General features: G+C 49.2%; 1 long non-coding RNA gene across 1 annotated transcript in view; it reads left to right on the forward strand.

Moving 5' to 3' along the window:
• The window catches only part of LOC119955495, a 100,449-nt gene extending 77,757 nt beyond the window's left edge, over nucleotides 1–22,692 (forward strand). The window contains exons 2-4 of the long non-coding RNA XR_005458482.1: nucleotides 13,772–13,860; nucleotides 20,443–20,528; nucleotides 22,210–22,692. This is a non-coding gene — a long non-coding RNA (uncharacterized LOC119955495). The remainder of the gene's footprint in view (nucleotides 1–13,771; nucleotides 13,861–20,442; nucleotides 20,529–22,209) is intronic.
• The last annotated feature ends 1,777 nt before the right edge of the window (nucleotides 22,693–24,469 follow it).

The following is a 24,469-nucleotide window of genomic DNA, read 5'->3' on the forward strand; positions in this document are numbered from 1 at the left end:
CTGTGGCAGTACGGTGAGTGGTGGTGCGCTGGCGGAGTCCGGAGATGGTGGTGTGCTGGGCAGAGTGCGGAGATGGTGGTGTTGCTGTGCGCAGTTCGCAGATGCTGGTGTTGCTGGGCGGAGTCTGGAGATTCTCGTGTTGCTGTGCGCTGTACGGAGATGGTGGTGTTGCTGTGCGCAGTACAGAGATGGTAGTGTTGCTGTGCGCAGTCCGGCGATGGTGGCGTTGCTGGGTGGAGTACGGAGATGGTGGTGTTGCTGTGCGGAGTCCGGCGATGGTGGAGTTGCTGGGCGCAGTACGGAGATGGTGGTGTTGCTGGGTGGAGTCCGGAGATTCTCGTGTTGCTGGGCGCAGTCCGGAGATTCTCGTGTTGCTGGGCGCAGTACGGAGATGGTGGTGTTGCTGTGCGCAGTCCGGAGATTCTTGTGTTGCTGGGCGGAGTCCGGAGATGGTGGTGTTCCTGTGCGCAGTTCGGAGATGGTGGTGTTGCTGTGCGCAGTACAGCGATGGAGGTGTAGCTGTACGCAGTATGGAGTTGGTGGTGTTGCTGGGCGGAGTCTGGAGATGGTGGTGTTGCTGTGTGCAGTACAGCGATGGTGGTTTTTTAGCTGTACGCAGTATGGAGTTGGTGGTGTTGCTGGGCGGAGTCTGGAGATGGTGGTGTTTCTGGGCGCAGTCCGGAGATGGTGGTGTTTCTGGGCGCAGTCCGGCGATGGTGGAGTTGCTGGGCGGAGTACGGAGATGGTGGTGTTTCTGGGCGCAGTCCGCAGATGGTGGAGTTGCTGGGTGGAGTATGGAGATGGTGGTGTTGCTGTGGGCAGTCCGGAGATGGTGGAGCTGCTGGGCGGAGTCCGGAGATGGTGGTGTTTCTGGGCGCTGTCCGCAGATGGTGGAGTTGCTGGGCGGAGTACGGATAGGGTGGTGTTGCTGGGCGAAGTCCGGAGATGGTGGTGTTCCTGTGCGCAGTCCGGAGATAGTGATGTTGCTGGGCGCAGTTCGGAGATGGTGGTGTTGCTGGGCGGAGTCCGGAGATGGCGGTGTTCCTGTGCGCAGTTCTGAGATGGTGGTGTTGCTGTGCGCAGTACAGCGATGGAGGTGTAGCTGTACGCAGTATGGAGTTGGTGGTGTTTCTGTGCGCTGTCCGGACATGATGGAGTTGCTGGGCGGAGTCCGGAGAAGGTCGTGTTGCTGGGCGCAGTACGGAGATGGTGGTGTTGCTGGGCGCAGTACGGAGATGGTGGTGTTGCTGGGCGGAGTCCGGAGATTCTCGTGTTGCTGGGCGCAGTCCGGAGATCGTGGTGACGCTGGGTGGAGTCTGGAGGTGGTGTGACGCTGGGCGCAGTCCGGAGATTCTCGTGTTGCTGGGCGCAGTCCGGAGATTCTCGTGTTGCTGGGCGCAGTACGGAGATGGTGGTGTTGCTGTGCGCAGTCCGGAGATTCTTGTGTTGCTGGGCGGAGTCCGGAGATGGTGGTGTTCCTGTGCGCAGTTCGGAGATGGTGGTGTTGCTGTGCGCAGTACAGCGATGGAGGTGTAGCTGTACGCAGTATGGAGTTGGTGGTGTTGCTGGGCGGAGTCTGGAGATGGTGGTGTTGCTGTGTGCAGTACGGAGATGGTCGTGTTGCTGGGCGCAGTACGGAGATGGTGGTGTTGCTGTGTGCAGTACGCAGATGGTGGTGTTCCTGTGCGCAGTTCGGAGATGGTGGTGTTGCTGTGCGCAGTACAGTGATGGAGGTGTAGCTGTACGCAGTATGGAGTTGGTGGTGTTGCTGGGCAGAGTCCGGAGATTGTGGTGTTGCTGGGCGAAGTCTGGAGGTGGTGTGACGCTGGGCGCAGTCCGGAGATGGTGGTTTTGCTGGGCTGAGTCCGGAGATTCTCGTGTTGCTGGGCGCAGTATGGAGATTGTGGTGTTGCTGGGCGAAGTCCGGAGATTGTCGTGTTGCTGGGCGCTGTACGGAGATGGTGGTGTTGCTGGGCGGAGTCCGGAGATTGTGGTGACACTAGGCGGAGTCCAGAGATGGTGGTGTTCCTGTGCGCAGTTCGGAGATGGTGGTGTTGCTGTGCACAGTACAGCGATGGTGGTGTAGCTGTACGCAGTATGGAGTTAGTGGTGTTGCTGGGCAGAGTCTGGAGATGGTGGTGTTGCTGTGTGCAGTACGGAGATGGTGGTGTTGCTGGGCGCGGTACGGAGATGGTCGTGTTGCTGGGCGCAGTCCGGAGATGGTGGTGTTGCTGGGCGAAGTCCGGAGATGGCGGTGTTCCTGTGCGCAGTTCGTAGATGGTGGTGGTGCTGTGCGCAGTACAGTGATGGAGGTGTAGCTGTACGCAGTATGGAGTTGGTTGTGTTGCTGGGCGCAGTCCGGAGATGGTGGTGTTCCTGTGCGCAGCCTGGAGATGGTAGTGTTGCTGTGTGCAGTACGGTGATGGTGGTGACGCTGGGCGGAGTCCGGAGATGGTGGTGTTGCTGGGCAGAGTGCGGAGATGGTGGTGTTGCTGTGCGCAGTTCGCAGATGCTGGTGTTGCTGGGCGGAGTCTGGAGATTCTCGTGTTGCTGTGCGCTGTACGGAGATGGTGGTGTTGCTGTGCGCAGTACAGAGATGGTAGTGTTGCTGTGCGCAGTCCGGCGATGGTGGCGTTGCTGGGTGGAGTACGGAGATGCTGGTGTTGCTGTGCGGAGTCCGGCGATGGTGGAGTTGCTGGGCGCAGTACGGAGATGGTGGTGTTGCTGGGCGGAGTCCGGAGATTCTCGTGTTGCTGGGCGCAGTCCGGAGATTCTCGTGTTGCTGGGCGCAGTACGGAGATGGTGGTGTTGCTGTGCGCAGTCCGGAGATTCTTGTGTTGCTGGGCGGAGTCCGGAGATGGTGGTGTTCCTGTGCGCAGTTCGGAGATGGTGGTGTTGCTGTGCGCAGTACAGCGATGGAGGTGTAGCTGTACGCAGTATGGAGTTGGTGGTGTTGCTGGGCGGAGTCTGGAGATGGTGGTGTTGCTGTGTGCAGTACGGAGATGGTCGTGTTGCTGGGCGCAGTACGGAGATGGTGGTGTTGCTGTGTGCAGTACGCAGATGGTGGTGTTGCTGTGCGCAGTTCGGAGATGGTGGTGTTGCTGTGCGCAGTACAGTGATGGAGGTGTAGCTGTACGCAGTATGGAGTTGGTGGTGTTGCTGGGCGGAGTCCGGAGATTGTGGTGTTGCTGGGCGAAGTCCGGAGATGGCGGTGTTCCTGTGCGCAGTTCGTAGATGGTGGTGGTGCTGTGCGCAGTACAGTGATGGAGGTGTAGCTGTACGCAGTATGGAGTTGGTTGTGTTGCTGGGCGCAGTCCGGAGATGGTGGTGTTCCTGTGCGCAGCCTGGAGATGGTAGTGTTGCTGTGTGCAGTACGGTGATGGTGGTGACGCTGGGCGGAGTCCGGAGATGGTGGTGTTGCTGGGCAGAGTGCGGAGATGGTGGTGTTGCTGTGCGCAGTTCGCAGATGCTGGTGTTGCTGGGCGGAGTCTGGAGATTCTCGTGTTGCTGTGCGCTGTACGGAGATGGTGGTGTTGCTGTGCGCAGTACAGAGATGGTAGTGTTGCTGTGCGCAGTCCGGCGATGGTGGCGTTGCTGGGTGGAGTACGGAGATGGTGGTGTTGCTGTGCGGAGTCCGGCGATGGTGGAGTTGCTGGGCGCAGTACGGAGATGGTGGTGTTGCTGGGCGGAGTCCGGAGATTCTCGTGTTGCTGGGCGCAGTCCGGAGATTCTCGTGTTGCTGGGCGCAGTACGGAGATGGTGGTGTTGCTGTGCGCAGTCCGGAGATTCTTGTGTTGCTGGGCGGAGTCCGGAGATGGTGGTGTTCCTGTGCGCAGTTCGGAGATGGTGGTGTTGCTGTGCGCAGTACAGCGATGGAGGTGTAGCTGTACGCAGTATGGAGTTGGTGGTGTTGCTGGGCGGAGTCTGGAGATGGTGGTGTTGCTGTGTGCAGTACGGAGATGGTCGTGTTGCTGGGCGCAGTACGGAGATGGTGGTGTTGCTGTGTGCAGTACGCAGATGGTGGTGTTGCTGTGCGCAGTTCGGAGATGGTGGTGTTGCTGTGCGCAGTACAGTGATGGAGGTGTAGCTGTACGCAGTATGGAGTTGGTGGTGTTGCTGGGCGGAGTCCGGAGATTGTGGTGTTGCTGGGCGAAGTCTGGAGGTGGTGTGACGCTGGGCGCAGTCCGGAGATGGTGGTTTTGCTGGGCTGAGTCCGGAGATTCTCGTGTTGCTGGGCGCAGTACGGAGATTGTGGTGTTGCTGGGCGAAGTCCGGAGATTGTCGTGTTGCTGGGCACTGTACGGAGATGGTGGTGTTGCTGGGCGGAGCCCGGAGATTGTGGTGACACTAGGCGGAGTCCAGAGATGGTGGTGTTCCTGTGCGCAGTTCGGAGATGGTGGTGTTGCTGTGCACAGTACAGCGATGGTGGTGTAGCTGTACGCAGTATGGAGTTAGTGGTGTTGCTGGGCAGAGTCTGGAGATGGTGGTGTTGCTGTGTGCAGTACGGAGATGGTGGTGTTGCTGGGCGCGGTACGGAGATGGTCGTGTTGCTGGGCGCAGTCCGGAGATGGTGGTGTTGCTGGGCGAAGTCCGGAGATGGCGGTTTTCCTGTGCGCAGTTCGTAGATGGTGGTGGTGCTGTGCGCAGTACAGTGATGGAGGTGTAGCTGTACGCAGTATGGAGTTGGTTGTGTTGCTGGGCGCAGTCCGGAGATGGTGGTGTTCCTGTGCGCAGCCTGGAGATGGTAGTGTTGCTGTGTGCAGTACGGTGATGGTAGTGACGCTGGGCGGAGTCCGGAGATGGTGTTGCTGGGCAGAGTGCGGAGATGGTGGTGTTGCTGTGCGCAGTTCGCAGATGCTGGTGTTGCTGGGCGGAGTCTGGAGATTCTCGTGTTGCTGTGCGCAGTACGGAGATGGTGGTGTTGCTGGGTGGAGTACGGAGATGGTGGTGTTGCTGTGCGGAGTCCGGCGATGGTGGAGTTGCTGGGCGGAGTACGGAGATGGTGGTGTTGCTGGGCGGAGTACGGAGATGGTGGTGTTGCTGGGTGGAGTATGGAGATGGTGGTGCTGCTGTGCGCTGTCCGGAGGTGGTGGTGTTGCTGGGCGGAGTACGGAGATGGTGGTGTTGCTGGGCGGTGTCCCGAGATGGTGGTGTTGCTGGTAGCAGTACGGAGATGGTGGTGTTGCTGGGCGGAGTACGGAGATGGTGGTGTTGCTGGGCGCAGTACGGAGATGGTGGTGTTGCTGGGCGGAGTCCGGAGATGGTGGTGTTGCTGGGCGGTGTCCCGAGATGGTGGTGTTGCTGGTAGCAGTACGGAGATGGTGGTGTTCCTGGGCGGTGTCCCGAGATGGTGGTGTTGCTGGGCGCAGTTCGGAGATGGTGGTGTTGCTGGGCGGAGTCCGGAGATGGTGGTGTTCCTGTGTGCAGTCCGGAGATGGTGGTGTTGCTGGTCGCAGTACGGAGATGGTGGTGTTGCTGGGCGCAGTACGGAGATGGTGGTGTTGCTGGGCGCAGTACAGAGATGGCGGTGTTGCTGGGCGGTGTCCTGATGCACAGACACTGCAATTGGCTGGAAACATCAATTTCTGCTGGACTGATTTGCATTAATGTGGGACTTTCCACAAATTACTCTTATACTGATCTCGCTTTCGGAGATTTGACCTCGTTAAGCACAACGTATCTAGATAGTTTGGATTTCGATTTGTTTATTGTCACGTGTACCGAGGTTCAGTGAAAAGTATTGTTCTGCCTATTGACAGATTATTCCATACATGGAAAAAAAAAGGACATATGTAAATACAGAATGTAAATATATAGGCACATGGATCGGGTGAAGCATACAGAGTGTAGTCCTACTCAGTAGAGAATATGCGTGAAGAGATCAGTTCAGTGCATAAGAGGGTCATTCCTCTCGGAAGGAGCGATCACAATATGGTGGAATTTAAAATACAGATGGAGGGTGAGAAAGTAAAATCAAATACTAGTGTTTTGTGTTTAAACAAAGGAGATTACAAGGGGATGAGAGAAGAACTAGCTAAGGTAGACTGGGAGCTAAGACTTTATGGTGGAACAGTTGAGGAACAGTGGAGAACCTTCCAAGCGATTTTTCACAGTGCTCAGCAAAGGTTTATACCAACAAAAAGGAAGGACGGAAGAAAGAGGGAAAATCGACCGTGGATATCTAAGGAAATAAGGGAGAGTATCAAATTGAAGGAAAAAGCATATAAAGTGGCAAAGATTGCTGGGAGATTAGAGGACTGGGAAATCTTTAGGGTGCAACAGAAAGCTACTAAAAAAGCTATAAAGAAGAGTAAGATAGAGTATGAGAGTTAGGGGGCAGCAGGGTAGCATGGTGGTTAGCATAAATGCTTCACAGCTCCAGGGTCCCAGGTTCGATTCCCGGCTGGGTCACTGTCTGTGTGGAGTCTGCACGTCCTCCCCCTGTGTGCGTGGGTTTCCTCCGGGTGCTCCGGTTTCCTCCCACAGTCCAAAGATGTGCGGGTTAGGTGGATTGGCCATGCTAAATTGCCCGTAGTGTCCTAATAAAAGTAATGATGTGGAGATGCCGGCGTTGGACTGGGGTGAGCACAGTAAGAAGTCTTACAACACCAGGTTAAAGTCCAACAGGTTTGTTTCAAACACGAGCTTTCGGAGCACGGCTCCTTCTTCAGGTGAATGGAAAGGCTTGTTCCAGAAATGTTTATATAGACACAGTCAGGGATGCCCGGAATTCAGGGACAATTCACACCTCTTTAACCTGGAGTTACCTCTCTCTCTGCATCTTTGATGATTTGATTGCCTGCAGGTGCTCGCATTCCGGGCATCCCTGACTGTGTCTATATAAACATTTCTGGAACAAGCCTTTCCATTCACCTGAAGAAGGAGCCGTGCTCCGAAAGCTCGTGTTTGAAACAAACCTGTTGGACTTTAACCTGGTGTTGTAAGACTTCTTACTGTAATAAAAGTAAGGTTAAGGTTGTTGGGTTACGGGTATAGGGTGGATACGTGGGTTTGAGTAGGGTGATCATGGCTCGGCACAACATTGAGGGCCGAAGGGCCTGTTCTGTGCTGTACTGTTCTATGTTCTATGTTCTATGTTAAACTTGCTCAGAATATAAAAACAGACAGTAAAAGTTTTTACAAATATATAAGACAAAAAAGAGTGGCTAAGGTAAATATTGGTCCTTTAGAGGATGAGAAGGGAGTTTTAATAATGGGAAATGAGGAAATGGCTGAGGAACTGAACAGGTTTTTTGGGTCGGTCTTCACAGTGGAAGACACAAATAACATGCCAGCGACTGATAGAAATGAGGCTATGACAGGTGAGGACCTTGAGAGGATTGTTATCACTAAGGAGGGAGTGATGGGCAAGCTAATGGGGCTAAAGGTAGACAAGTCTCCTGGCCCTGATGGAATGCATCCCAGAGTGCTAAAAGAGATGGCTAGGGAAATTGCAGATGCACTAGTGATAATTTACCGAAATTCACTAGACTCTGGGGTGGTCCCGGTGGATTGGAAATTAGCAAACGTGACGCCACTGTTTAAAAAAGGAGGTAGGCAGAAAGCAGGAAATTATAGGCCAGTGAGTTTAACTTCGGTAATAGGGAAGATGCTGGAATCTATCATCAAGGAAGAAATTGCAAGGCATCTGGATAGAAATTGTCCCATTGGGCAGACGCAGCATGGGTTCGTTAAAGGCAGGTCATGCCTAACTAATTTAGTGGAATTTTTTGAGGACATTACCAGTGCAGTAGATAACGGGGAGCCGATGGATGTGGTATATCTGGATTTCCAGAAAGCCTTTGACAAGGTGCCACACAAAAGGTTGCTGCATAAGATAAAGATGCATGGCATTAAGGGTAAAGTAGTAGCATGGATAGAGGATTGGTTAATTAATAGAAAGCAAAGAGTTGGGATAAATGGGTGTTTCTCTGGTTGGCAATCAGTAGCTAGTGGTGTCCCTCAGGGATCCGTGTTGGGCCCACAATTGTTCACAATTTACATTGATGATTTGGAGTTTGGGACCAAGGGCAATGTGTCCAAGTTTGCAGATGACACTAAGATGAGTGGTAAAGCGAAAAGTGCAGAGGATACTGGAAGTCTGCAGAGGGATTTGGATAGGTTAAGTGAATGGGCTCGGGTCTGGCAGATGGAATACAATGTTGACAAATGTGAGGTTATCCATTTTGGTAGGAATAACAGCCAACGGGATTATTATTTAAACGATAAAATATTAAAGCATGCCGCTGTTCAGAGAGACTTGGGTGTGCTAGTGCATGGGTCACAAAAGGTTGGTTTACAAGTGCAACAGGTGATTAAGAAGGCAAATGGAATTTTGTCCTTCATTGCTAGAGGGATGGAGTTTAAGACTAGGGAGGTTATGTTGCAACTGTATAAGGTGTTAGTGCGGCCACACCTGGAGTATTGTGTTCAGTTTTGGTCTCCTTACTTGAGAAAGGACATACTGCCACTGGAGGGTGTGCAGAGGAGATTCACTAGGTTAATCCCAGAGTTGAAGGGGTTGGATTATGAGGAGAGGTTGAGTAGACTGGGACTGTACTCGTTGGAATTTAGAAGGATGAGGGGGGATCTTATAGAAACATTTAAAATTATGAAGGGAATAGATAGGATAGATGCGGGCAGGTTGTTTCCATTGGCGGGTGAAAGAAGAACTAGGGGGCATAGCCTCAAAATAAGGGGAAGTAGGTTTAGGACTGAGTTTAGGAGGAACTTCTTCACCCAAAGGGTTGTGAATCTATGGAATTCCTTGCCCAGTGAAGCAGTTGAGGCTCCTTCATTACATGTTTTTAAGGTAAAGATAGATAGTTTTTTGAAGAATAAAGGGATTAAGGGTTATTATGTTCGGGCCGGAAAGTGGAGCTGAGTCCACAAAAGATCAGCCATGATCTAATTGAATGGCGGAGCAGGCTCGAGGGGCCAGATGGCCTACTCCTGCTCCTAGTTCTTATGTTCTTATGTTCAATAGTCTGGAAACAGCGGGGAAGACGCTGTTTTTGAACCTGTTCGTGCCTGTTCTCAGCCTTTTATATCTCCTGCTCAATGGAAGAGAGAATAACTCTTTGATTATCCTGCCCGCTTTCCCAAGGCAGCGGGAGGTGTAGATAGAGTCAATGGATGGGAGGCGGTTTCGCGTGATGGACTGGATTTACCTAGGATTGTTACACTGTTTAATCCCTAGTGTAACCAAATTATTCCCAGAATAACTTAGCCCATCAGCTGCACGCATATCCTCAACCACTCCCCAGCCCAACTGCCACCACCCACAAACCCAACCAACATCCCACCAAACTTGACTTCCCACCACCACACACCCCCCATCCCACTACCCACCCCTCTGACCTAACTCTTCACACCCCTAACCTGACCACTCACCAAAGCTGACCCAGTTACGCACACCCTCCAAACCTCTGGACCAACTATCCCACCCAACCCAAGTACCAAACCCGAACACTACCCAACCACTTACCCCAGCCCGAATATCCACCCACCCACGAACCCCTGGAACAATTTCCCACACCCAGGCTACCTACTCCCACTCACTCACCCCACTGAAGAATTTGAGACCTTTATAAAGTTACCTGAATATGGCAACTAATTGAATTACAAGGGAATATTTGCTCTGTGCTGCTCCTTTTTCCAAGACTTTTCCTGGGTCACTGCCTTTGTTGTTCCACCCAGAATCGGAAGTCCTAACTGAAAGGGTGAGAACACATAGGGATCGCCACAGTCAGCAGCAATCTGCACGGCATCTCCATTGATTTGAAGATCTGACCCTTTGTCTACATTTCAAATCATAGAATCATCGAATGTACAGTGCAGTAGAAGGCCGTTTGGCCCATCTAGTCTTCACCTACCCTTTGGAAAGAGCACTCCACTTAAGCCCATGAATCCACCCTATTCCCATAACCCAGCAACCCCACATAACCTTTTTGGTCACTAAGAGCTATTTATCATGGCCAATCCACCTAACCTGCACACCTTTGGACTGTGGGAGGAAACCGGAGCACCCAGAGGAAACCCACGCACACACAGGGAGAACATGCAGACTCCGCACAGACAGTGCATGCATTGAAAAGTCTTTTTGCCCCACAGTAAACCAGCACATACTAGTATATCCAGAGGAGAAACAAAATATCATAAGTAGGAGAAGACATCAAATCAGCCTCTCCAAATCTTTCCATCTAACTGAAGTCTTTCAAAGCAAGTACCATTCTAACATGCTGTCGAAGGCCTTGCCATCATTCCTAAAAGCATTCAAGACAGTTTCCTAGAACTATGTCATGGAAGCAACTAAGGAAGCAATTATTTTAGATCGCGTTTTATGTAATAGGAAACGGTTAGCTAATAATGCCAGAGTACATAGAACATAGAACAGTACAGCACAGAACAGGCCCTTCGGCCCTCGATGTTGTGCCGAGCCATGATCACCCTACTCAAACCCACGTAACCACCCTATACCCGTAACCCAATAACCCCCCCTTAACCTTACTTTTTAGAACACTACGGGCAATTTAGCATGGCCAATCCACCTAACCCGCACATCTTTGGACTGTGGGAGGAAACCGGAGCACCCGGAGGAAACCCACGCACACACGGGGAGGACGTGCAGACTCCGCACAGACAGTGACCCAACCGGGAATCGAACCTGGGACCCTGGAGCTGTGAATCATTTATGCTAACCACCATGCTACCGTGCTGCCCACGGCTCCTCCAGGAAAGAGCGATCGTAATAAGAACATAAGAACTAGGAGCAGGAGTAGGCCATCTGGCCCCTCGAGCCTGCTCCGCCATTCAATTAGATCATGGCTGATCTTTTGTGGACTCAGCTCCACTTTCCAGCCCGAACACCATAACCCTTAATCCCTTTATTCTTCAAAAAATTATCTATCTTTACCTTAAAAACATGTAATGAAGGAGCCTCAACTGCTTCACTGGGCAAGGAATTCCATAGATTCACAACCCTTTGGGTGAAGAAGTTCCTCCTAAACTCCGTCCTAAATCTACTTCCCCTTATTTTGAGGCTATGTCCCCTAGTTCTGCTGTCACCCGCCAGTGGAAACAACCTGCCCGCATCTATCCTATCTATTCCCTTCATAATTTTAAATGTTTCTATAAGATCCCCCCTCATCCTTCTAAATTCCAACGAGTACAGTCCCAGTCTACTCAACCTCTCCTCATAATCCAACCCCTTCAGCTCTGGGATTAACCTAGTGAATCTCCTCTGCACACCCTCCAGCGCCAGTACGTCCTTTCTCAAGTAAGGAGACCAAAACTGAACACAATACTCCAGGTGTGGTCGCACTAACACCTTATACAATTGCAACATAACCTCCCTAGTCTTAAAATCCATCCCTCTAGCAATGAAGGACAAAATTCCATTTGCCTTCTTAATCACCTGTTGCACTTGTAAACCAACCTTCTGTGACTCATGCACTAGCACACCCAAGTCTCTCTGAACAGCGGCATGCTTTAATATTTTATCGTTTAAATAATAATCCCGTTTGCTGTTATTCCTACCAAAATGGATAACCTCACATTTGTCAACATTGTATTCCATCTGCCAGACCCTAGCCCATTCACTTAACCTATCCAAATCCCTCTGCAGACTTCCAGTATCCTCTGCACTTTTCGCTTTACCACTCATCTTAGTGTCATCTGAAAACTTGGACACATTGCCCTTGGTCCCCAACTCCAAATCATCTATGTAAATTGTGAACAATTGTGGGCCCAACACGGATCCCTGAGGGACACCACTAGCTACTGATTGCCAACCAGAGAAACACCCATTTATCCCAACTCTTTGCTTTCTACTAATTAACCACAGTAAGAAGTCTTACAACACCAGGTTAAAGTCCAACAGGTTTGATTCAAACACGAGCTTTCGGAGCGCAGCTCCTTCCTCAGGTGAAGAAGCTCGTGTTTGAATCAAACCTGTTGGACTTTAACCTGGTGTTGTAAGACTTCTTACTATGCTCACCCCAGTCCAACGCCGGCATCTCCACATCATATTAATTAACCAATCCTCTATCCATGCTACTACTTTACCCTTAATGCCATGCATCTTTATCTTATGCAGCAACCTTTTGTGTGGCACCTTGTCAAAGGCTTTCTGGAAATCCAGATATACCACATCCATCGGCTCCCCGTTATCTACTGCACTGGTAATGTCCTCAAAAAATTCCACTAAATTAGTTAGGCACGACCTGCCCTTTACGAACCCATGCTGCGTCTGCCCAATGGGACAATTTCTATCCAGATGCCTCCAATTTCTTCCTTGATGATAGATTCCAGCATCTTCCCTACTACCGAAGTTAAGCTCACTGGCCTATAATTTCCTGCTTTCTGCCTACCTCCTTTTTTAAACAGTGGCATCACGTTTGCTAATTTCCAATCCACCGGGACCACCCCAGAGTCTAGTGAATTTTGGTAAATTATCACTAGTGCATCTGCAATTTCCCTAGCCATCTCTTTTAGCACTCTGGGATGCATTCCATCAGGGCCAGGAGACTTGTCTACCTTTAGCCCCATTAGCTTGCCCATCACTCCCTCCTTAGTGATAACAATCCTCTCAAGGCCCTCACCTGTCACAGCCTCATTTCTATCAGTCGCTGGCATGTTATTTGTGTCTTCCACTGTGAAGACCGACCCAAAAAACCTGTTCAGTTCCTCAGCCATTTCCTCATTTCCCATTATTAAAACTCCCTTCTCATCCTCTAAAAGACCAATATTTATCTTAGCCACTCTTTCTTGTCTTATATATTTGTAAAAACTTTTACTGTCTGTTTTTATATTCTGAGCAAGTTTACTCTCATACTCTATCTTACTCTTCTTTATATCTTTTTTAGTAGCTTTCTGTTGCCCCCTAAAGATTTCCCAGTCCTCTAATCTCCCAGCAATCTTTGCCACTTTATATGCTTTTTCCTTCAATTTGATACTCTCCCTTATTTCCGTAGATATCCACGGTCGATTTTCCCTCTTTCTACCGTCCTTCCTTTTTGTTGGTATAAACTTTTGCTGAGCACTGTGATGGAATTTCATACTGTGTTTGAGAGTAACATACATGGGTCTGAAACTAGAGTCTTAAGTTTAAATAAAGCAAATCACATTTGTTTGAGGCATATGATGGCCAAGTCCTGTCTTCACACTGTGGACTCCAGTCATCGTGTTGTGTGACACTACCACTTTAAAATGAGATCCAACAAAGGCTATGGGCCCTGACAATATCCTAGTTGAAGTACTGATATACTGATACTTGTGCTCCAGAACTATCGTTCGCCAAGCCAAGCTGTCCTAATACAGCTACAACACTGCATCTATGTGGAAAATTGCTTGAATATATCCTGTCCACAAATAGCAGGACAAATCTATTCTGTCCAATTATCATCCCATCAGTCTACTCTTAATGGCAATGTTGTGGTATTGTCATCAGGTAACAATACAATTTCAGTCAATTACTATTAGTTACTGACAGAATCAAAGATCCACCCGCCTCTCATTTCTGCTCTGTAAATAACACTGTCCCTTGGTTTTCACTCCCAATCCCTTGGTTCCCCTCCTCTCCATTTCCTGGTTTCTTCTCTTTCCAATTCCTCAGTTTACTTCTGCGATATATCTTGGTTTCCCTTCCCAATCCTTCATTCCTCCCCCCCCCCTCCCCCGGGCTCTCCCTCAGTTTCCCCTATTCCTAAACCTCTCTTGCCGACATGCCAGCTTTCCCCCGCTGACTAGCTATTTCCCTCTGTTCCACCAGTTTGCCATGGCACAGCTTGTAGGTGGTACTCCATGCTGACACAAATCCATGAGAAAAGGTACTCAACAACAGGGACCCCAAGCATTAAGGTAAAGGCAGTTCATGGATATCACATAATCAGATGTCATATGGTTGTAATTTCACATGGTCAGAGTCACATGACCAAATCCAACCAGAGTTGAGTGCTTCCCTTTCTGGGGAAGGTGGGACCTCTATAGACAGGATGGTCTACATCTGAACCTGAGGGGCACCAATATCCTGGGGGGGGAGATTTGTTAGTGCTCTTTGTGGGGGGTTTAAACTAATTCAGCAGGGGCATGGGAACCTGGATTGTAGTTTTGGGGTACGGGAGATTGAGAGTATAGAGGTCAGGAGCACAGATTTGACTTCGCAGGAGGGTGCCAGTGTTCAGGTAGGTGGTTTGAAGTGTGTCTACTTCAATGCCAGGAGTATACGAAATAAGGTAGGGGAACTGGCAGCATGGGTTGGTACCTGGGACTTCGATGTTGTGGCCATTTCAGAGACATGGATAGAGCAGGGACAGGAATGGTTGTTGCAGGTTCCGGGGTTTAGGTGTTTTAGTAAGCTCAGAGAAGGGGGCAAAAGAGGGGGAGGTGTGGCGCTGCTAGTCAAGGACAGTATTACGGTGGCGGAAAGGATGCTAGATGGGGACTCTTCTTCTGAGGTAGTATGGGCTGAGGTTAGAAACAGGAAAGGAGAGGTCACCCTGCTGGGAGTTTTCTATAGGCCACCTAATAGTTCTAGGGATGTAGAGGAAAGGATGGTGAAGATGATTCTGGAAAAGAGCGAAAGTAACAGGGTAGTTGTTATGGGAGACTTTAACTTTCCAAATATTGACTGGAAAAGATGTAGTTCGAGTACATTAGATGGGTCATTCTTTGTACAATGTGTGCAGGAGGGTTTCCTGACACAATATGTTGACAGGCCAACAAGAGGCGAGGCCACATTGGATTTGGTTTTGGGTAATGAACCAGGTCAGGTGTTAGATCTGGAGGTAGGTGAGCACTTTGGAAACAGTGACCACAATTCGGTGACCTTTACGTTAGTGATGGAAAGGGATAAGTATACCCCGCAGGGCAAGAGTTATAGCTGGGGCAAGGGCAATTATGATGCCATTAGACATGACGTAGGATGTGTTGGTTGGAGAAGTAGGCTGCAAGGGTTGGGCACACTGGATATGTGAAGCTTGTTCAAGGAACAGCTATTTAATGTTCTTGATAAGTACGTACCAATCAGGCAGGGAGGAAGGGGTCGAGCGAGGGAACCGTGGTTTACCAAAGAAGTGGAATCTCTTGTTAAGAGGAAGAAGGAGGGCCTATGTGAAGATGAGGCGTGAAGTTTCAGTTGGGGCGCTTGATAGTTACAAGGAAGCGAGGAAGGATCTAAAGAGAGAGCTGAGACGAGCAAGGAGGGGACATGAGAAGTCTTTGGCAGGTAGAACATAGAACAATACAGCACAGTACAGGCCCTTCGGCCCTCGATGTTGCACCGACATGGAAAAAAAAACTAAAGGCCATCTAACCTACACTATGCCCTTATCATCCATATGCTTATCCAATAAACTTTTAAATGCCCTCAATGTTGGCGAGTTCACTACTGTTGCAGGTAGGGCATTCCACGGCCTCACCACTCTTTGCGTAAAAAACCCACCTCTGACCTCTGTCCTATATCTATTACCCCTCAATTTAAGGCTATGTCCCCTCGTGCTAGCCACCTCCATCAGCGGGAGAAGGCTCTCACTGTCCACCCTATCTAACCCTCTGATCATTTTGTATGCCTCAAATAGGATCAAGGAAAACCCAAAAGCTTTCTATAGGTATGTCAGGAATAAAAGAATGACTAGGGTAAGAGTAGGGCCAGTCAAGGACAGTGGTGGGAAGTTGTGTGTGGAGGCTGAGGAGATAAGCGAGATACTAAATGAATACTTTTCGTCAGTATTCACTCAAGAAAAAGATAATATTGTGGAGGAGAATGCTGAGACCCAGGCTATTAGAATAGATGGCATTGAGGTGCGTAGGGAAGAAGTGTTGGCAATTCTGGACAAGGTGAAAATAGATAAGTCCCCGGGGCCGGATGGGATTTATCCTAGGATTCTCTGGGAAGCCAGGGAAGAGATTGCTGAGCCTTTGGCTTTGATTTTTAGGTCATCATTGGCTACAGGAATAGTGCCAGAGGACTGGAGAATAGCAAATGTGGTCCCTTTGTTCAAGAAGGGGAGTAGAGATAACCCCGGTAACTATAGGCCGGTGAGCCTAACGTCTGTGGTGGGTAAAGTCTTGGAGAGGATTACAAAAGATACGATTTATAATCATCTAGATAGGATTAATATGATTAGGGATAGTCAGCATGGTTTTGTGAAGGGTAGGTCATGCCTCACAAACCTTATCGAGTTCTTTGAGAAGGTGACTGAACAGGTAGACGAGGGCAGAGCAGTTGATGTGGTGTATATGGATTTCAGTAAAGCGTTTGATAAGGTTCCCCACGGTCGACTATTGCAGAAAATACGGAGGCTGGGGATTGAGGGTGATTTAGAGATGTGGATCAGAAATTGGCTAGTTGAAAGAAGACAGAGAGTGGTAGTTGATGGGAAATGTTCAGAATGGAGTTCAGTTACGAGTGGCATACCACAAGGATCTGTTCTGGGGCCGTTGCTGTTTGTCATTTTTATAAATGACCTAGAGGAGGGCGCAGAAGGATGGGTGAGTAAATTTGCAGACGACACTAAAGTCGGTGGAGTTGTAGACAGTGCTGAAGGATGTTGCAGGTTACAGAGGGACATAGATAAGCTGCAGAGCTGGGCTGAGAGGTGGCAAATGGAGTTTAATGTGGAGAAGTGTGAGGTGATTCACTTTGGAAAGAATAACAGGAATGCGGAATATTTGGCTAATGGTAAAAGTCTTGGTAGTGTGGATGAGCAGAGGGATCTCGGTGTCCATGTACATAGATCCCTGAAAGTTGCCACCCAGGTTGATAGGGTTGTGAAGAAGGCCTATGGTGTGTTGGCCTTTATTGGTAGAGGGATTGAGTTCCGGAGCCATGAGGTCATGTTGCAGTTGTACAAAACTCTAGTACGGCCGCATTTGGAGTATTGCGTACAGTTCTGGTCGCCTCATTATAGGAAGGACGTGGAAGCTTTGGAACGGGTGCAGAGGAGATTTACCAGGATGTTGCCTGGTATGGAGGGAAAATCTTATGAGGAAAGGCTGATGGACTTGAGGTTGTTTTCATTAGAGAGAAGAAGGTTAAGAGGTGACTTAATAGAGGCATACAAAATGATCAGAGGGTTAGATAGGGTGGACAGCGAGAGCCTTCTCCCGCGGATGGAGGTGGCTAGCACGAGGGGACATAGCCTTAAATTGAGGGGTAATAGATATAGGACAGAGGTCAGAGGTGGGTTTTTTACGCAGAGTGGTGAGGCCGTGGAATACCCTACCTGCAACAGTAGTGAACTCGCCAACATTGAGGGCATTTAAAAATTTATTGGATAAGCATATGGATGATAATGGCATAGTGTAGGTTAGATGGCCTTTAGTTTTTTTCCATGTCGGTGCAACATCGAGGGCCGAAGGGCCTGTACTGCGCTGTATCATTCTATGTTCTATGTTCTGTGTAACTTTTGGCGAAGCATACGGCTGAAATTAAATTGATTGAAGTTCCTGCTTGTTGAATCTTTAAGCCAAGGTTCCCAGACTCTCTGCTTTGAATGCATATTCTGTCTATATTTACTTTGTAGCAATGGTAACCAAACAAAGTACAAACAAGGGTTTCAGATATTTGATTTGGGTGTGGGCCCACACACGGCAGTTACTAGGGAACATAGCTATAAACAGCTTCACCTTTGAACATTTACATTGAACCATTAAGAATAGAACATTCTGGGGAAAGGATATGGAAAGAACAGAAAGTTTTGTATTTATATAGCACCTTTCATCCCCTTAGTTCAAAACACTTTTATCGCCATTGGCATATTTGTCAAATGTAGTCACTGTTGAAAGATCATGGAATTACAGAATTGTTGTTGCCAGAAGGAGACCATTTTGCCCATCGTGTCTGCACTACTCTCCAAATGAGCTTTATGACTTTTTAAAACATTTTTTATTCTCCTTTTTCACATTTTCTTCCAAATTTACACCCACCAACAAACGAACAACGATAACAATACAATGTCAATCCCCTTATCAACAACAACAATCCCATCCTCACACCAACCCCCAACTGCCCACATGTCAACACAACATCAACTAAAAAAGGAGTCAGGAATCACCCATAGTCACCATCAACATCAACCACTCCCTCCCCTAATATTCAATATTTTCCAATTGTTGAAAGTGGATAATGAATAACGCCCATGAATTGCAGAACCCCTCCACCCATCCATTCAGTTCAAACTTCACCTTCTCAAGAGTCAAGAATTCCAACAGATCCCCCCCCCCCCCCCCCCCCCCCCCCCCCCCCGCCACACCAGTGCACAGGATGGAGAGGTTTCTCTCCAACCCATCAGGATCCGCCTTCGGGCGATCAACGAGGCGAAGGCTACAACGTCTGCCTCCGCACCCGCTTCCAACCCCGGCTGGTCCGACACCCCGGATATGGCCTCCTGGGGACCCAGGTCCAGCTTCAAGTGCACCACTTTAGAGATCACCCTAAAAATCTCCTTCCAGTAATCCTCTAGCTTTGGACGGAACCAAAACATATTCTCATAGAATTTTTACAGTGCAGAAGGAGGCCATTCAGCCCATCGAGTCTGCACCGGCTCTTGGAAAGAGCACCCGACCCAAGGTCAACACCTCCACCCTATCCCCATAACCCAGTAACCTCACCCAACACTAAGGGCAATTTTGGACACTAAGGGCAATTTATCACGGCCAATCCACCATACCTGCACATCTTTGGACTGTGGGAGGAAACCGGAGCACCCGGAGGAAACCGGAGCACACACGGGGAGGATGTGCAGACTCCGCACAGACAGTGACCCAAGCCGGAATCGAACCTGGGACCCTGGAGCTGTGAAGCAGTTGTGCTATCCACAATGCTACCATGCTGACCCACAATGCTACTGTTAGCGCCCCCCGGCAACGTTCACACACATCTTCTACTCCATCAAAGAGCTGGCTCATCCTCTCCTTTGTGAGGTGTGCTCTATACACTACCTTCAGCTGTATCAGCCCCAACCTCACTCATGAGGTGGAGGCATTTACTCTCCGGAGAACCTCACACCAGAACCCCTCCTCCAGACCCTCTCCCAACTCTGTCTCCTATGTTGCTTTGATCCCTTCCAGCAGTGCCTTCTCCTCTTCCAAAATAACCCCGTAAACCTCCGGCATATCCCTCTTCTCCAGTCCCCCTGTCGTCAACACCTCCTCCAGCAATGTGGAGGCCGGTTCCACTGGAAAGCTCTGTATCTCCTTCTTGGCAAAGTCTCAAACCTGCATGTATGTAAACATTTCCCTCTGCTCCTGCCCATACTTCTTTCCCAGCTCCTTCAATCTTGCAAAACGACCCCCCAGAAACAAATCCTTTAGTGCCCTAACTCCCTTCTCCGAAAATTCCCATCCCACTTCCCTGGCTCAAATCTGTGATTCCCCCGAATCGGCATTTCCGTTGACCCTGCCCCCAACCTGAAGTGCTGGCGAGACAGCCTCCAAATTTTCAATGATGCTATTACTACTGGACTCCCTGATTATTTCCCCGGGACTATCGGGAGCGGCGCTGTTGCTAGCGCCTTCAATCCCGACCCCCCTGAACAAACTCTCCTACATTCTGACCCACTGGGAATCAACCCCTCAGACCCAGCTCCGCACCTTCTCCACATTCACCGCCCAGGAATAATACAGCAGGTTTGGAAAACCCAAACCCCTCTGTAGCAGCACCTTTCCAACTCTGGCCACCTTCCCTCCCCATATGAACAACGTAATCCTTCCCTCAATCTCTCTGAAAAAAGCCTTTGGCAGGAAAATTGGCAGGCATTGCAAAATACACAGAAATCGCGGCATCTTAACTGCCTGTACCTGACCCGCCAGTGACAGAGGGAGACCATCCCACCTTGCCAGCTTTCACCCTTCCCACCAAATTAGAAATTCTGTACCTAAGGAGCCCCCCCCCGCCCCAATCTCGAGCGACTTGCGCCCCCAGGTATCTAAAGTGAGTCCCTGCCTTACAGAATGGCAGCCCCCTCATCCCTACCCCACCACCAGCCGAGACACCACAAAATACTCACTCTTGTCTAGATTTAATTTGTACCCTGAGAAAAGCCCAAACACCCAAAGCATGTCTAGTATTTTCCCCTATTGACACACTCGGTTCTGAGCAAATATTCCGCATATAAGGACGCCCTATGGTCTACACCCCCGCCGCACTATTCCTTTCCATACCCCCGAACTTCTTAACTTCTTAATGTGTCGCTTCAAAAACTCTATTATAACGTGTTGGGCAGTTTGAAGCATAATGGTATTGAGAGTCACATCGAAAACATCGATTTATCATACCCCGGGCATTTCTGGGGTTCATCTTCCTATTGTAGGTTCTAACTGGGTTTCTGTCTTCATAAGTTCTGGGTCCCGATCTCCCTCTATAGACTTGGAACCTGTTTGTAGCCGTGCGATTTCGCCATGCTGTTAAGAGTGTGTCTTCCATATTCTGCTTTATTGCAGGCTGACCTATTTGGGTCATCAGAGCCATCGGAATCGAATGTTTCCCCAGAAACATTTTTAAAGCTTCTGTCATCTGATCGAATAAGGTATCCTTATCCGCAAATTGAACTCCTGTCAAAACCAGGAGCCTACCCATGTTGCTTACTCTAGCACAATCAAGTAATCTAAGAATCTAACTCTTCCAATTCCAACTCAGAAAACACTTTGCTTCGGATTTTACTGTCATAAGGTAAAGAAAGAGCCAATGCTATACCTTGCTATCTGGACACCCAAAAACCGAAGTTGACTTCCAGCTAGCCAGAACGGCACTCCCCTAATGCCGCTCTGCCTCATCAACCCAACCACAAAGTATTCACTCTTTCCTATATTTATCTTGTAACCAGAGAAGATCCAGAAATGCTGTAAGACTCCCATAATGTTATCTAGTGGCAGGTTGACCTGAACCTTTACGCCACAGGATCCTTCCAGCTGCCGAGTCGCGGACTGGTCCCCAAATGTCCGGAATCTCACATACCTCCATGCACATGTACATCCATGCCGTCTTTGAGGCCCGATACATAGATACATAGAAGATAGGAGCAGGAGGAGGCCCTTTGGCCCTTCGAGCCTGCTCCGCCATTCATCACGATCATGGCTGATCATCCAACCCAATAGCCTAATCCTGCTTTCTCCCCATAGCCTTTGATTCCATTCTCCCCAAGTGCTATATCCAGCCGTCTCTTGAATATCTTCCAAGTTTTAGCATCAACTACTTCCTGTGGTAAGGAATTCCACAGGCTCACCACTCTTTGTGTGAAGAAGTGTCTCCTTAGCTCTGTCCGAAATGGTTTACCCTGAATCCTCAGGCTGTGACCCCTGGTTCTGGACACACCTATCATTAGTAACATCTTCCCTGCATCTACCCTGTCTCGTCCTGTTAGAATTTTATAAGTCTCTAGGAGATCCCCACACATTCTTATGAACTCCAGCGAGAACAATCCCAACCTAGTCAATCTCTCCTCATAAGACCGTCCCGCCATCTCCGGAATCAGTCTGGTAAACCTTCGCTGCACTCCCTCGAGAGCAAGAACATCCTTCCTCAGAGAAGGAGACCAAAACTGCACATAATACTCCAAGTGTGGCCTCACCAAGCCACTATATGCCCGGTCGGCACAATATATCAAATTCAATGTGGACCCAGCCCACCAGGATGCCCCGGCAGCGAGATTTGCTGTCATCGCTGAGATGCCCCGGGTCCAGGAGATGATCAACACAATGCATGTCGCCCTACAAGCACCGGCCCATAACTGTCCGGTCTTGACAAACTGAATGGGGCTCTACTCGATAAACGTGCAGCTGAACTTTTCATACTCAAGCCCCCTTGAAATAAAAGCAAGCATTCCCTTTGATTTCCCTATTACCTTCTTCACCTGTATGCTAGATTTCTGGGTTTCATGAACAAGGACTCCCAAATCCATTTGTGGATGCGCCATGATCTGGCACCTGTGCCTGACCACCTTCTGTCTCCTGGAACAAAGGCATCCAGGTTGCTCTCGGTCCCCTGATGTGTCACAGTGTCCACAGCTCAGCCGCCAACTCAATGAGTCTGAGCCAAAGCTGCAGACACTCACTGCAGATGTGCTTGTCCTGGATCACACTGGTATCCAGGAGTTCCCACATACTGCAGCCATAACACATCACCTGTCCTCTGTGCTTTAATTAATTATTTAAATCATTTATTTATTGTCTTTTATATATTTATTAACCTGTCTATATTTGGCCATTTAGGAGCCTCAACTGGATTGAGAACGAGCTCAAGGCCTCACCCACCCCACGGAGATAGACAGAAGGGCAGCAAGAATACCGGGACATTTTACCCACCTGAAAACCCACCAGTGATGGACTGTAAAATTCTGCCCGTGATTTCAAATCCCTCAATGGTAGTTGAGGCTATTTTAATTCAATGAATAAATCTTGAAGAAAATGCTAGTCTCAATAATAATGAGCAAGAAACTATCGGATTGTCATAAACCCTCACTAATGTCCTTTAAGGAAGGAAATCTGCCGTCCTTACCAGTTCTGGCCAAATGTGACTCTAGTCCCACTGTGATGTGGTTGACTCTGAACTGCCCGCTGAAATGGTCCAGCTAGCCACTCAGTTGTATCATAATGCAAGGCAAAAGACTGAAAAACAGGTGGATCACCAAGGTACCAGAAATCACAGAGGCATACCCTGCCCAGTTGATCCTATCAAGTGTTTCCTTTATTAACATCTGGAGACTAGAACATAGAACAGTACAGCACAGAACAGGCCCTTTGGCCCTCGATGTTGTGCCGAGCAATGATCACCCTACTCAAACCCACGTATTCACCCTATACCCATAACCCAAAACCCCCCCCAACCCTACTTTTAGGACACTATGGGCAATTTAGCCACCTAAATGGCCACCTAACCCACACATCTTTGGACTATGGGAGGAAACCGGAGCACCCGGAGGAAACCCACGCACACACGGGGAGGACGTGCAGACTCCGCATAGACAGTGACCCAGCTGGGAACTGAACCTGGGACCCTGGAGCTGTGAAGCATTTATGCTAACCACCATGCTACCGTGCTGCCCCAAAGTTGGGAGAACTATCTTACATACCAGCCAGGAAATTTATACTCTCAGAATCGTACCTCACAGCCAATGTGCCTGACTCCTTTATCACCATTATTGAGCATACTCTGTCCCACTATTAGGACAAAGTCAGGAGGGAGTTTCCCTCGGACTCTGAACTGCATTAAACCTCAATCATCAGCAAAGCAATGGAAGATAACATAATAATATGAATCGCTTATTGTCACAAGTATGAAGTTACTGTGAAAAGCGCCCAGTTGCCACATTCCAGCACCTGTTCGGGTAAGCCAGTACGGGAATTGAACCCGCGCTGCTGGTCTTGTTCTGCATTACAAACCAGCTGTCTAGCCCTGAGCTAATTTACATCAATCTGCATTTACTCAGAAATAATCTCTTCACTGAGGCTCATTTTGGGTTCTACCAGGGCCACTCGGCTCCAGAGATTCCAACCTTGGCCCAAATAGAATCCCCATTAAATCCCTACAGTGCAAAAGTAGGCCATTCGGCCCATCGAGTCTACACCGACCCTTCAAATGTGCATTCCACACCCTGCCCTATCCTTGCAACTCCATAACCTAACATCTCTGGACACAAAGGGGCAATTTATTGTGGCCAATCCACCTACCCCGTACATCTTGGTACTGTAGGAGGAAACTGAAGCACCCGGAAACCCATGCAGACACAGGGAGAATGCACAAACTCCACACAGTGACCCAAGGCCGGAATTGAACTCGGGTCCCTGGCGCTGCAAGGCAGCAGTGCTAATCACTGTGCCAACGTGCTGCCCTAAATAAATACAAAGGAGCTGAATTCCAGCGGTGAGAGTGCGTGTCCTTAACATCAAGACTGTATTTGAACAATTGTATCGTCAAGGACCCTCGTTAATTGAACTCTGTTCAGTACCATTTGTGACTACGCAGATACTGAAGCAGACAGCTCATGCCTGCAGCAAGACCTGGACAACATTCAGACATGTGCTGATAAGCCCCCCCCCCCCCCCCATGCCTGTCCACAATCTACAAAGCAGAAGCCAAGAGTGTGATGGAATACTCTCCACTTACTGGGACGAGTGCAACTCCAACACCACTCAAGAACTCAACACCATCCAAGATAAAGCATTGAATGTTCACTCCCTCCACTACTGATGCACAGTGGCAACAGTGTGTACCATACGAAATATGCACTGCAGCAAATAGCCAAGGCTCCTTCCATAGCATCTTCCAAACCCGTGATCTCTACCATCCAAAAAGACAAGGGCAGCAGATATGAAAAATGAAATGAAATGAGGGACAGAATTGATCTCCACTTGGAGAGACGAGGATTAATCAAAGATAGTCTGCATTGTTTTATCAAAGGGAGATTGTGTTTTAGAAATTTGTTTGAATTTATTGAGGAGGTGACTAGGTGTGTCGATGTGGGTAGTGAGG

Source organism: Scyliorhinus canicula, chromosome 2 (genome assembly GCF_902713615.1).
Source record: "Scyliorhinus canicula chromosome 2, sScyCan1.1, whole genome shotgun sequence".
Classification (NCBI taxonomy): domain Eukaryota; kingdom Metazoa; phylum Chordata; class Chondrichthyes; order Carcharhiniformes; family Scyliorhinidae; genus Scyliorhinus; species Scyliorhinus canicula.